General features: G+C 41.9%; 1 long non-coding RNA gene across 2 annotated transcripts in view; it reads left to right on the top strand.

The window, feature by feature from the left end:
* Positions 1-11,150, top strand: part of LOC139061189 (uncharacterized) — a 33,873-nt gene extending 22,723 nt beyond the window's left edge. For both annotated transcript variants that reach the window (XR_011515244.1, XR_011515243.1), the window contains one exon: positions 7,907-11,150. This is a non-coding gene — a long non-coding RNA (uncharacterized lncRNA). The remainder of the gene's footprint in view (positions 1-7,906) is intronic.
* The last annotated feature ends 857 nt before the right edge of the window (positions 11,151-12,007 follow it).

Genomic DNA, 12,007 nt, shown 5'->3' with positions numbered 1-12,007 from the left:
ACTGCGGCGCATCCTATTCGCGGAAAAGCAACCTCTCCAATCACATGGCCTGTCATGCAGGGATGAACCCGTAAAAATCGGAGGCAGCTGCCTTTCTTTTTTTTAGATCAACTGATAAATAAATTTTTCATGGCAGATGATGGTTGATGAACTGCATTGAAAGCTTTCCTGCTCTCTCACTCATAGATTTTGTTGTAATATTACATACGGAAGTGTGCATATTTCGCTTCAAGTCCTCAAAAAATGATTGGGCACATGCCGCTGCACTGTTCTTGCCCAAATTCCACTGAAAGATTGCATCACTAGATGTAACACTTGGCACAGTTACTTGACTGTTTTTTAAAGAAAAGAATTATAAACTGCTTTAGTCTGTGAGGAAAATGGCTACTGCGAAGACGGCGCTAGCGCATACTTGTGTTTCCGCCTGCTGGTAGCTGCAGAAAGCAGCCATTCAGGGAGGGTTGCTGCATGTCTGAGGGGAATGGGCAACACGTAACTGTGTTGATTGCTCACAAGTAACTGTTCTATGTGTTACACTGAGTGATCTAGACTCTAAAATGCGATTTCAATAAAGTATAATGTGAAATTCAAGCAAGTATAATGCAGAAGTAAGTGCAAAATCTTTTTTTGAACACTGCAAGCGAAATATGCACACCCCTGTAATTGGAAGTTACTCCACCATTTATTAAATTTCATAAAGAATCTCTTTATGTGACTTCACAGCTGTACAGCATATTGAAGATTTGGCTTGCTTTTAATGGATTGGCCTAAAATATGTTCATGACCTTGAAGGTATATATTTCTTGAAATTGGTCGTTACGTATGAAGTTAGCAAATAAAACAGGTATGTCCACTTGAAACCAGGCTTTAATGAGTAGTAGAACGGGAAATATTTCTTGACTTTCCTGTAAATTTAGTAGCAGATTGATGACATAGTTTCCATTTGATATTATTCTGCTTTCCAGTTAATGTGCTGATGTGTAAATAGCAAGATCTTGTTTACCTGCCGTGGTTGCTTAGTAGCTATGGTGTTGGGCTGCTAAGCATTTTGATGGAGCCACAATACGAAAGCATCCATGTACTTAGATTTAGGTACACATTAAGGAACCCCAGGTAGTCCAAATTTCCGGAGTCCTCCACTACTGCATGCCTCATAATCAGATTGTGGTTTTCGCACGTAAAACACCATCATTTAATTTTAAGTTTTATTTATTAATACAAGAATACATGTTGGACTTGTTAGGCAGTGGGACATGTTGTGCACTGTTCCACTACAGAATGTTGTTACAGCTGAAATGTTCTCAAGCTATTCTTGAGTTGGAATGCATAGCTTAAGCGGAACTGGTTCTTTATCTTAAAATGTCCTGTATTGGACTTGCAGTTGAGCATTAGCAAACTCCATAACCCTGGTTGTCATTGGGACACCATGGCAATGACATGATCAACTTGGCACTGGAACTTTTCAGAAGCCATCGGTGATGTTTACTGATGTCGTGTGGGGATATCAACTCGAGCTGGTATCAGGTCTTCAAATGGTGTCAGTGGGTTTTGCCTCTAGCCAGAACCAGCTGCTATGATATCCAGATATGCACTGGTGGACAAATTGTTGTGGAGGCTTACTGGTGTAGGCACTTAAGTTCATCACTTCAATTAAATTAAAGACTGGATAGATCCTATCCCTTTCTATGACATACCACACTTATCTATATGTCACTCAGAGTTGCTTAGATTAAAAAAAAAATGAATATGGAAAACTGAGAATCCATCAGCCCTGTGCAGTGGGCACCGTGAAGACTGTGGTTTAGCATTGGTTCGATAAGCATTCGTTCAGTCATATGACTGGTGTTCACAGGCCGAGATGAACTGCATGCCTATCACTGACTCAAGGTTGCAGTTTCTCTACAATTTCTTGCCCTGGCCTTAATTGTGTTTGCTTCCCTTTTGTGTAGGAAGAATTTCATGTGCTAGTAGCATGTAGTTCATCAAAGCAAAAAAAGAACCATCTTTATTTTTCTCCCCCACTATTTAGCGTCCATTGTCACAATTGTGCTGTACCTTTCTGAGACCAAAGGCTTGGCTTTGGACTACAATTCTTTTGCCGCTGTTGACTAACCTGCCATACAGTGGGCACAGCTTGAGGATGGAAGGCACTTGTGTGATTCAAATGTTGTGTAGTGCACTTGAAGGAGCTGACATATTTCTGGGGCCAAGCACTTGGCTGGCATGCAATGAACCAAGGTTGTAACCTTGGGGTGGTTTGTCATCTTTGTTAAATGCAAAAAGCATATTTGGATACCCTGCCTCACTTTGATTTTTCTATATAGCCTGGATATGATGATCGCATAAAAAGGATTAAAAAAATCTAGCCCCTACAAGAAATTGAACCTGGGCGTGGTAAATTTGAAGTTATCCTTGGCACCCCACCAAGAGTTGGGAAGGCGTGCGGAATTCATGCTACAGTACAGCTTAAGAGCACCACCACTGTCTTGCTGTCACAATATTGCGTGGAGTGTTAGGAGGCCTCCAAAGATGCAAAGTGCTTATGGTTGCAAAATCGACGAATCCAAATGGATGCACAGTCATGCTCTGCTCAATCGCCTGTAATGTATGATAAATAAAGTATGTATGCTGTGCAAATTCTCTTGTACAGCTAAGACAATCATTGCGTATGTGTTGTGCTGGAATTGTGATGCCAGAATTTATTTTGCGATGGCCAAGTAGACTTTATTCTTTCAATACATGATTGAGAATGTTGCAGTCTAGATGCTCATGAGCTGCATCTATGGATAGCATCTCGATGGAGAAAGAAAATCTGGTTATATTTATTGCTGTAGAACTTGAGGGCCAAGTTATATGCAATTAGCTCTACTATACAGGCGCACATGAGATATACTAGTCATGTATGCGTATATGGGCCATGCATTGTTGGGGGTTACTCAAGATTTCAGTGCATCTGCTTGCAGCTTACAATTAGAGTCAAGCCCTGAAGAGTTATTCTTTTTCAATGGGTGTTTGCCTAAGGTATCTTGTAAACCCCCCCTTTTTTTTTCTTAAGAGTGCAATGAACGTTCAAGTTGTATAGGTTTTATACTATCAAGACATTTCTCCCAAGTGGCCTTATAGATTTCACTTGACATACTGCAGCCGTATTGGACCATGACTTCAGGCATATGTGTATTTCGTGCATTTTGTGAAATTGTAATTGGCATAGCCAGGCTTGCAGCATGAACATAAATTCCAGCGGTTCCTTTTATACCACTGTGCCTGCAGACTTCATGCAATCACATATAACGCAGTTATGTAGTGTCCTGCATAGTACTACAGCTAGATATTTGACATAATAAGCTTCTGTTGAATAATATGTTTTTTCTAGTTTCAGGAAGTCTATTGACATAGTTGTTCACAAGAGGGGTGGGTGGGGGGATATTGTAGCTGCCTATTAGAACCTACTTCTTTGCATTAGTTATGCCCATGCAGCAAATAGCAGGTGATGTAAAGATTAGAGTACTGCACAGGCCCGGGTCGGGTAAAGCGATTTCTGACAGGCCCAGGCCTGGTGCCCTTGGGCCTGGGTCGGGCTTTTGCATGAAGCTGTGTGCGACATAAGTGCCTAAGTCAGGCCTTTCACAGAATTGAAAATTCAGGATTTTTATGTTTTAGATGGAGTGTGTTTTTCTCGTCACATTTTGGTTTGCCCTACACTAAAATGATGCAAAGAACTTTCCACATGCACGAAATTCACACCGTGCTGTTCAGCCATCTTGGATTTTATGGTTGATGATTTGCCTAAACTAACCAGCAAGGTGTTGATAATGGCAGGCAAAACAAGAGGAGTATCATTACACATTCTCGAGGCACACCCATAGCTTTCCACTGCGGCATGTTTACAGCTTCCACGCTTCCGTGAGAAAAGCTGTGCATAACGCTTGAAGACATATTAAATTCTCTTTGTTAAATTCTCTGTTAGCTTGGATGTAATGGTTGACGATTTGCCTAAACTAACCAGCAAGGTGTTGATAATGGCAGACAAAGCAAGAGAGGAGTATCATTACACATTCTCGAGGCACACCCATAGCTTTCCACTGCAGCATGTTTACAGCTTCCACGCTTCCGTGAGAAAAGCTGTGCATAACACTTGAAGACAAGTTTATTATTAAATTCTCTTTGTTAGACTGCACAACATGTTTTATACGCTGATAATGCATTTCATGTGTTGAACTCATATTGGAAGTGGTTTTATCCACGGTATAGCTGGTCAGAAAATCCGAACTTAACCTCTCTTGAAAATGACACACTTGAAAAAGTATTGCTGCTAGTAAAATGCTTGTTGCTGAGAAACAATTTGGGTTTGTGCAAAATGTAATCTATCATAAAGATCATGCGTTTTACTTTACAGTCTACGCTCTTCACAATAGACCCGTGTACAACAGACTTTCGGATATAACAGACCATATTTAAGCCTTAGTTTGTTCTACTTGTTTTATTAATGCTATGAAGTTTGCTTTTAATGGACCATGCTACAATGGACTACCGGCTACAGCAAACGAAATTAGTGGCAATTTTTGTAAAAATCAGGTGTATGAAACAAACATTTGCCTTGTTGACACGGGCTGGCAACTGACTTGCGAGGGTCAGCCAACGATTGCGGCTCAATATCTTGAGCGCAAGGGAGGGAGGAAAGCGGGGTGGAAGCGCACCGTCTTTCGCGTGTGAGGCACGGGGGGAAAGAAATTGTGGGGCAATGGGGGGGGGGTCTACTCCAGTGGCTACTGTTAACGGTGCAGCCGCACAGATGCCGTTTCTTGAAAGTGATCTGCAATGTGGACAAAGTGTGCCCAGTGCCGGTAGCTTCGCATATGCTGTGCTTTCAATGTTCAGTTTGCGTTGAAGCGAGAGACAGCACAAAGGTCAATTAGCTTGCTGCCGCCGCCGCGCTTATCTTGCTTAATTTGCTATCGCAACCGGTGCTTCGCTTTTTGGCCGAAACTGCAACTTTTGCGTTTCATTTTTACTTTGGAAGTTCGTCACTCACTCTTTGATATAAAGTTGTTAAACATTGCGACGAAAGTTTTGGAAGTGAGGCGTTTCAGATATTACAAACTTAGGATAAAATGGATGTTTTTATTGGGTTATCAGAATCCATTGTAATGAGAGTTGACTGTAAGAACTAGCAGTCTTGTTCAAGTTCTCATCCTCAGGTTAGGGCATGTGCTACTCTAACCACCTGTTAATGAATAAGTTCTTACATGGAAAGAAGGCACGATGGATAAGACTTGCTTGTGGCTATGAAAATGATTATAGCAGTAGCAGTAGTCATCTAGCCACCCCAAACCACTGCGTAGGGGCTAGAGTGCGCAGGAATATGGTCAAATGGGTTCTAATGGTGTGTGCATTCTAGTGAAATGCGTAGTAGTTAATTATACTTTGGCACTGTAGCAGTCAATTCGCATTGGAGCACGTCACCAGGAACTTTCTGCTGTTTGAATGAAGATCTTGCGCCACTGAGTAGGCTATAGAGATATCTCGTCTGGTGTTTTCAGCTTTGTGGATTGCGTTATTCTCTAACCAGGAAAAATACTTCTCACATGGTCTTATTAACGCATGCAGGGCACTTTTCAGCAAGTGTGTGACTTTTTTATGCAAATACGTAAAGCCTTTGTATAGACCGTATCTGGAACTGTAATCTGGCATTACAACATGGCAAGTTGTCCTCGTTTCTCTGGAGCTTTTTAGTGATGAAAAAGTCAAGGAACATCTAATTCTTCAGTGACTGTAGAAGAGACTTCACCAGTACTCGCCAATCAAGCTTTTAATGTGCGCTGGCTCATTCAGCATTGGGACACATGGTGTTTGGAAAAGGTGTTGTTGTTATCAAGGCTGTGAGCAAATAGAAATCTGTTCAAGACAACAGTGCTTTTACATTGAAAAAAAAATATATATATATTCCAGTCTTCAGCAGAGGCTTTGCATGAGTTCATGAATAATTGTTCACAATAGCTACGTGAGATCCTAATGTGCTGTGAAGTGTAACATCATGGCCCCAGCTTAAATATTTCTGTTGATATGAAGGGGAAAAGTTTGTCTGTATTGTTACCATTTGTGCTGGCTTTGATATTGACCTTTATGTTGTTACAGGTGTGTCCATGCCTCTTTGAAAATGTCCTCCGAAATGTGCGCTTCAGGCTTTGCCAGGAAACCAGCTGACCAGATTCTTCACTGAAAGAATTCACTTGTTTGCTCTGTTGCATGACACAGTTTGATATAGGCTTGATTTAGCATTGCAGCAGTGATATGACTGTATACTGATTAAGACCAATGACTTTCTTGTCTGGAACAAATGTACTCCACTGTATTGCACTGTACTGGAATGCATCAGGAATGCAGTACTGCAACTTTGCCATGTGAGAATGTAGTTCAGTCAAGGTAATATATAGTGTGGGTTTTTGCCTGTCATATATTTCCAGTAGTTTGTGCTTGTGTTCAGCAGTGTTAGTGACAAAAATATAAACTGGTTGGTAGGTTACCTTCTGTAGTTTTTAGTTTCATATTGCTTTTGATGAGGCAATACAAAGATGATTATAGTAAATATTTATAATGCACTAATAACGACAAACAATACTTTGTTTAATGCACTGAAATATGGCTGATTTCTCCTCCGTCAACAAATGTGGTTCATTCTGACATTTATGAATGCTTTGTTCATTTCTGTTTTCATTTTATACGTCTTTCATTTTCTTTCAGATTGATTCTTTCTTTCATATTCCACAATTATCACGTGTTCAAATATTAGTTGATGGTTTTGTTGAGCCTCGTGGTGTGAAGAACATGTAATACTTAGTTTAATAGGCGAGTATATATGCATTGTTGCATATAAAGAGTAGTTTTATATTATAGGCATAATATCAAGATTGCGTGCCAAATCCGGTCTTTATGTATTGCCAGCAGCAGTTTGTGTGTATCTAAGATAGTTATTTTTGTATACAGAGATAGGAACTTCTATTGGACATGCTGCATCAGTGCACTGTTGCCATGACAGTAATCGATGGGTTGTGTAGTCCAAGGTTATAGCATATTTTGCCACCAACCATGGCAATCTTTTTTACGGGAAACCTGCGTAGCTCTGCCTCTAATTGGTCCGTCATCTCCATAGGCAAAAACTTGGGAGACGTGTTCCGCTTGTGTGACTGCGTTCCTTGCAGCACCAGCAGGTGGCATTCACATCTGTGGCATCAGCGGGAGGCATGCATGCCGCTGGGTTCCCTGCGGCAGACGCAGGTGGTGCTCACATCCACGGCAGCAGCGATGCCACTTTATGGGGGAAAGAACCAAAAGAAGCAGAAAGCTCGCCTTCGAACATAGCATTGGCCACGAGTGTTTCCTGGTTAAGAGAACAGTTGCATAAGCTGCGGCTGCCAGGAAGGGACAACTGCTGCTTCTCAGCATAAAGCAGGGACTGACGTAACACCGCTTCCATATCTAAAAAAAGAACCTGCCTAGCAACTGACTTGTGTTGTGACAGTACTATGGGAAGGCCATGTATAGTGAGGACTCCTGAAGAGCAGCGTGCATACAAAGTGTGGCAAAAGTGTGGTTAAGTGCATTTCTCTTCTCTCTGGTCCACTCTTTGTAGGTGCACGAAGTAGTGGCGCAAGCCAAGTCACAGGCCATTGAAACGTCTTAGGCTAATAATTAGGGGAAGCGCATGTGAATGTTACCATGTGAATAATTTCAAGTTACATCGTGAAGGGTAATCGTTGTCGTTGTCGCTTACAGTTTCGCTGTCCAACCACCTGCAGAGCGTGGACTGGAGACCATTTTTTTTTATTGCTACCTGTAGCAGTTTAGTTCCATCAAGTTTGTAACGCCTCATTTGCGTTGCTTTCTCGTGCTCCTTGTGGCTATGCAGATTGCTCATCGTCGGGGTCCCCCTTGGAGCAGTGCCAGTCACACGTGTCCATGCATGGTGAACTGCATTCCTGTGGGCCGCTCGCTGTCAAGACTGAAGAAAAGCACTGCGCAGACGAACACACGAGCACACGTGCACGCAAGGGCCCCTTCAAGTGCCACCTATGCTCGAGCACATTCGGTCGCGCTTCGGAAATGAAACGGCACATGCGCAGCCACACGGGCGAGCGCCCTTTCCCATGCCATCTGTGCTCGAAGGCATTCTCCGACAGCACCACCCTAAAGTGGCATGTGCGCGCCCACACGGGAGAGCGTCTCTACAAGTGCCACCTGTGCCCGAACACGTTCACAAAGAATTGCAACCTGAAGCAGCATCTGCTCACACACACGGGCAAGCGCCCTTTTCGCTGCCACCTCTGCCCGGAGACATTCTCTCGAAGTTACACCCTAAAGCGACATGTGTTCACGCACACAGGAGAGCGTCCCTTTTCCTGCATGCACTGTGGCCAGTCCTTTTTGCGGAAAGACCAGCTCTTGTATCACGTGTCCGATCACACAGGGGAGAAGCCCTAAAATAAAGCTCCGGTGCGTGAAGTTCTTTTGTAGATCAACCGATATATCAATGTTTTATTGCAGTGCGAGATTCATAAACTGTGTTGAGAGGTTTCCAGATCTCTGAACCATAGATTTTCTTGCAGTATTATCTAGAAGAAAGTTGACTGCACTGTCTATGGGAATTTCCTAAATACCCCCTTTATGTGATTTCACTGCTATGCCAGCATATTGAAGGTTTGACTTACCTTGAGGGTGGATCGGCTTGAAATGAGCTCATGACTGTGCAAATAAGTTTTCTGAATTTACACATAAAAATTAGCAAAGAAAACAGAAACATATAATTGAAACCAGAGCACAGTAGAATGTGTGGGTGCGAAAGTTATGCAACTACTCTCAGGTCTCGGAAGCATCTTCGTATAAATATCTCGGAGTTCACCTCGCTCCTAACCTGTCCTGGGCATCCCACGTCACCACCATTTGTGCCAAAGCCTCACGAACTTTGGGGTATTTACGAAGAAACTTAAAAAACGCCCCAACCAGCATCTGGAAGCTTGCATATGCAACATTTGTCCGGCCTCAACTAGAATTTGCAATCCCTGTGTGGCCGCCTCATCAAAAATATCTAATCGATATGCTAGAAGCCGTACAGAACAGGGCAGCACATTTTATTTCTTGCGATTATAACTATTCTCATAGCGTAACTGAGGTTAAACAATATCATGACATCATTTCACTTGAACCTCGCCGTTGCATCACACCTCTCTGTTTGTTCCACAAGTACGTTCATGGTAATAGGCTGTCTCCACTACCTCTCGAAAGGCCTTTGCGCAAGTCAAAACGGCTCCATAACAATTTCAGTTACTCGCGCATCTTCGGTCACATATTAACCTACAACAGCTCAGCGCTTCCACGTGTCATTTCTCTGTGGAACGATTTGCCTGGTGCTATCGCTTCCTTAACAAACCATGATTCCTTCCGCAACCAAGTCAGCAGTCATCTTTCAGTAACACCCTTGTAATCTGTTCAGCGACTTATTGCTTTTCATTGTTATTTCTCAGTTGCATTATGGTTTGTGCTGCGCATCAGTTACATTTTGAAAGTATGCTGTATCTCTTGTGTTTAAATGCTTTGTATTAGAAATGTATAAGTGCCACTTGCAACATAATATGTTTACTAGCTCTTATAGTACTGTTTCCGTTTATACCCCCCCTTACGTCACGCTCCTACGGGTGCCCGTAAGGTCTTTTGTAAGGAAATAAATAAATTCCTTTTTTTTTGGTCAATTGCATTGGGACTGTATGAAGGAACGAAATTTAATAATACATGTCAGCTTTTTTGTGCGCATTCCGCAGGATATAGCCGAGATTAGGCACTGACTAGCTCCTAGATTGGTCTGCAAGACAATACTTTTGCTTATATTGGACTCCGACCTGTTATTAATAATCGTGAAAAAAAAAATTCGGCAGAGAAACTTAAGACTGCTTAAGCTTGGGAATGCAAAAGCATTATAGTCCCTTTGGTGGAATGTTCTTTTTCCACACGTTCCTTGTTCGCACGAGTTCTCGCCTACATTCTAACTGCGCCTCAATAAAACCAAATGAGAACACGCCAAGCATCTCAATGAGGTCACTTCCTATGAGGGGTCATAACTTGAAGGATCGCTCAGCAGCGTTCGATTGGACATTAATACTTTTTACTTGATGCGATCATTTCATGGATTCACGACGTGGCGCCACTTCCTCCTCATTAGCTGTGTTTTCACGTTCCTAATGACGTACTTACTAGGCCTCACCTTTCGACGTGACATGTGCGATGACCCGCACGCTAGGCACATCTTTAGCTAACCAGAACCATTGAGCCGCCGTGGCATCGGGGAAGCGTGCTCGTCTCGTACCCCGGAGGCCTAGGTTCGATTCCCATCCTGACTAAAATTTTAAAAATTTTATTTTTAAAGCTAATAATTTTCTTTGTTTACAGTAACCTCCCTGAAAAATTTGACGCTAATGCGAGCATTCTTTGACATGTTTTTACTCTTCGAGCTGTTGGCCATTTTGGTACGATCTCTCAGTGGCGATGCTGACAATGTCATGGGGCACGTAATGTTTTCGCATTAAAGAAAGAAATTGGCAAACATGATTTTAGGGCCTGTAATCTATACGTCTGAGAAGAGCGGCTCACATCTGCAGGAATCACAATGTGCAGGCAAATGCATGCCTTCTTTATTCCTGATGATGCATGTTCTCGTTTACGGTCATTTACACATTGGTCAGTTTGTCATATGTAGGACTTGCCACAAGACAAAAGTATGCATACTCCACACCAGTGGCACAATCAACAAAATGTGTTGTGAGGTTCTCTCCACAATCTTCTTTACTTTTGCTTGTGTTGTGCAACAGATACGTGGGTATAGAGATTATAGGGCAAAGCAAGAACGCAATTGCGCCAAAAATATTAGAACACTACCACAATAACAAAAATAGAGAAAAATGTATCAGTGGCTAGTCAGTGCCTAGTTGTTAGTCGTGTATAGTTCAGAAAGCGCCTTGTTGAAACTTGGGGTATGAAACTAAAAAACTGTTATTTGTTTCCTTTCTGTTTTCACCTGTGGTCCTGCAGTTCGACGCATATTGGAGTATCTTGTGCAGTATAAAAGCAAATTTGAAGGCCTAATAAAGCATTTGGTAGTGGTGCTTGTCCTGTCTTACTTTGTCGTTATAGTGTTAATTAGGGCTTCTCTTCTACTAGCTATGTGGTGACTGTCTCTTACCGAGTCACCACATTTGGCTTTGCGTAATTACCTGTTTGCATTGTATATTTTGCGATTATTGTGAACTTGGTTCTTTGAAGCACATTTATTTTCATTTGTTCACTACTGGTATTTAGTTAGTATCATCACTGTAATATTCCATGGCATACCTCTTTTTTTGTTAGCTATTGTGTATTTCTTTCTTTTTTATTGTCCAACAAGCTATTGTTTGATATACTCTTGTCTCGAGGGGCCATAAATGTATGGTTCTTAGGCTGTGTTTGTAGCAACCATCACATGCTTCAGTTGAGGCCCTATTCTGCAACGTTGAAGCACTTCCAGAAACGGGCATTTCTATTTGGTTTTTGTACCCTACACTGGAAGCTGTGCACTGTTTTAGTGTATTTTAGTAAGTCTTAACTGTAGCCTACAAGTAGGTGTGCTCTTGTAGAAAAGCTACAAACGTCCACGTGCACTAGTGGTACCTCATTCAATGAGTTCCATCCAGGTGGCAGGCGATGAAACCGGAAATATTTGTATTTTCTGACAGATTGCCAAAAAATGACCAGTGCCTGTGCATTCTGAATAAAGATTGTGCTATGATGCTCCATAGTCTGGTCATATTCAAAAAGGTCATGTTGACATTTGATGAAGCCCCGTAATGAGCTGCATAATTTCCTGACATTTTTACTGCATTTGAGTAGTTTCCCAAATCATATCTTAAATCATTCTCCAACAATATATCTCAAAAGAAACACGTGAAATACTAATTTTAAGTGAATATATGTCTGGATTTCTTAA

The sequence above is a fragment of the Dermacentor albipictus genome, chromosome 6, assembly GCF_038994185.2.
Source record: "Dermacentor albipictus isolate Rhodes 1998 colony chromosome 6, USDA_Dalb.pri_finalv2, whole genome shotgun sequence".
Taxonomy (NCBI): domain Eukaryota; kingdom Metazoa; phylum Arthropoda; class Arachnida; order Ixodida; family Ixodidae; genus Dermacentor; species Dermacentor albipictus.
This window is presented reverse-complemented; position numbering and strand designations above follow the sequence as displayed.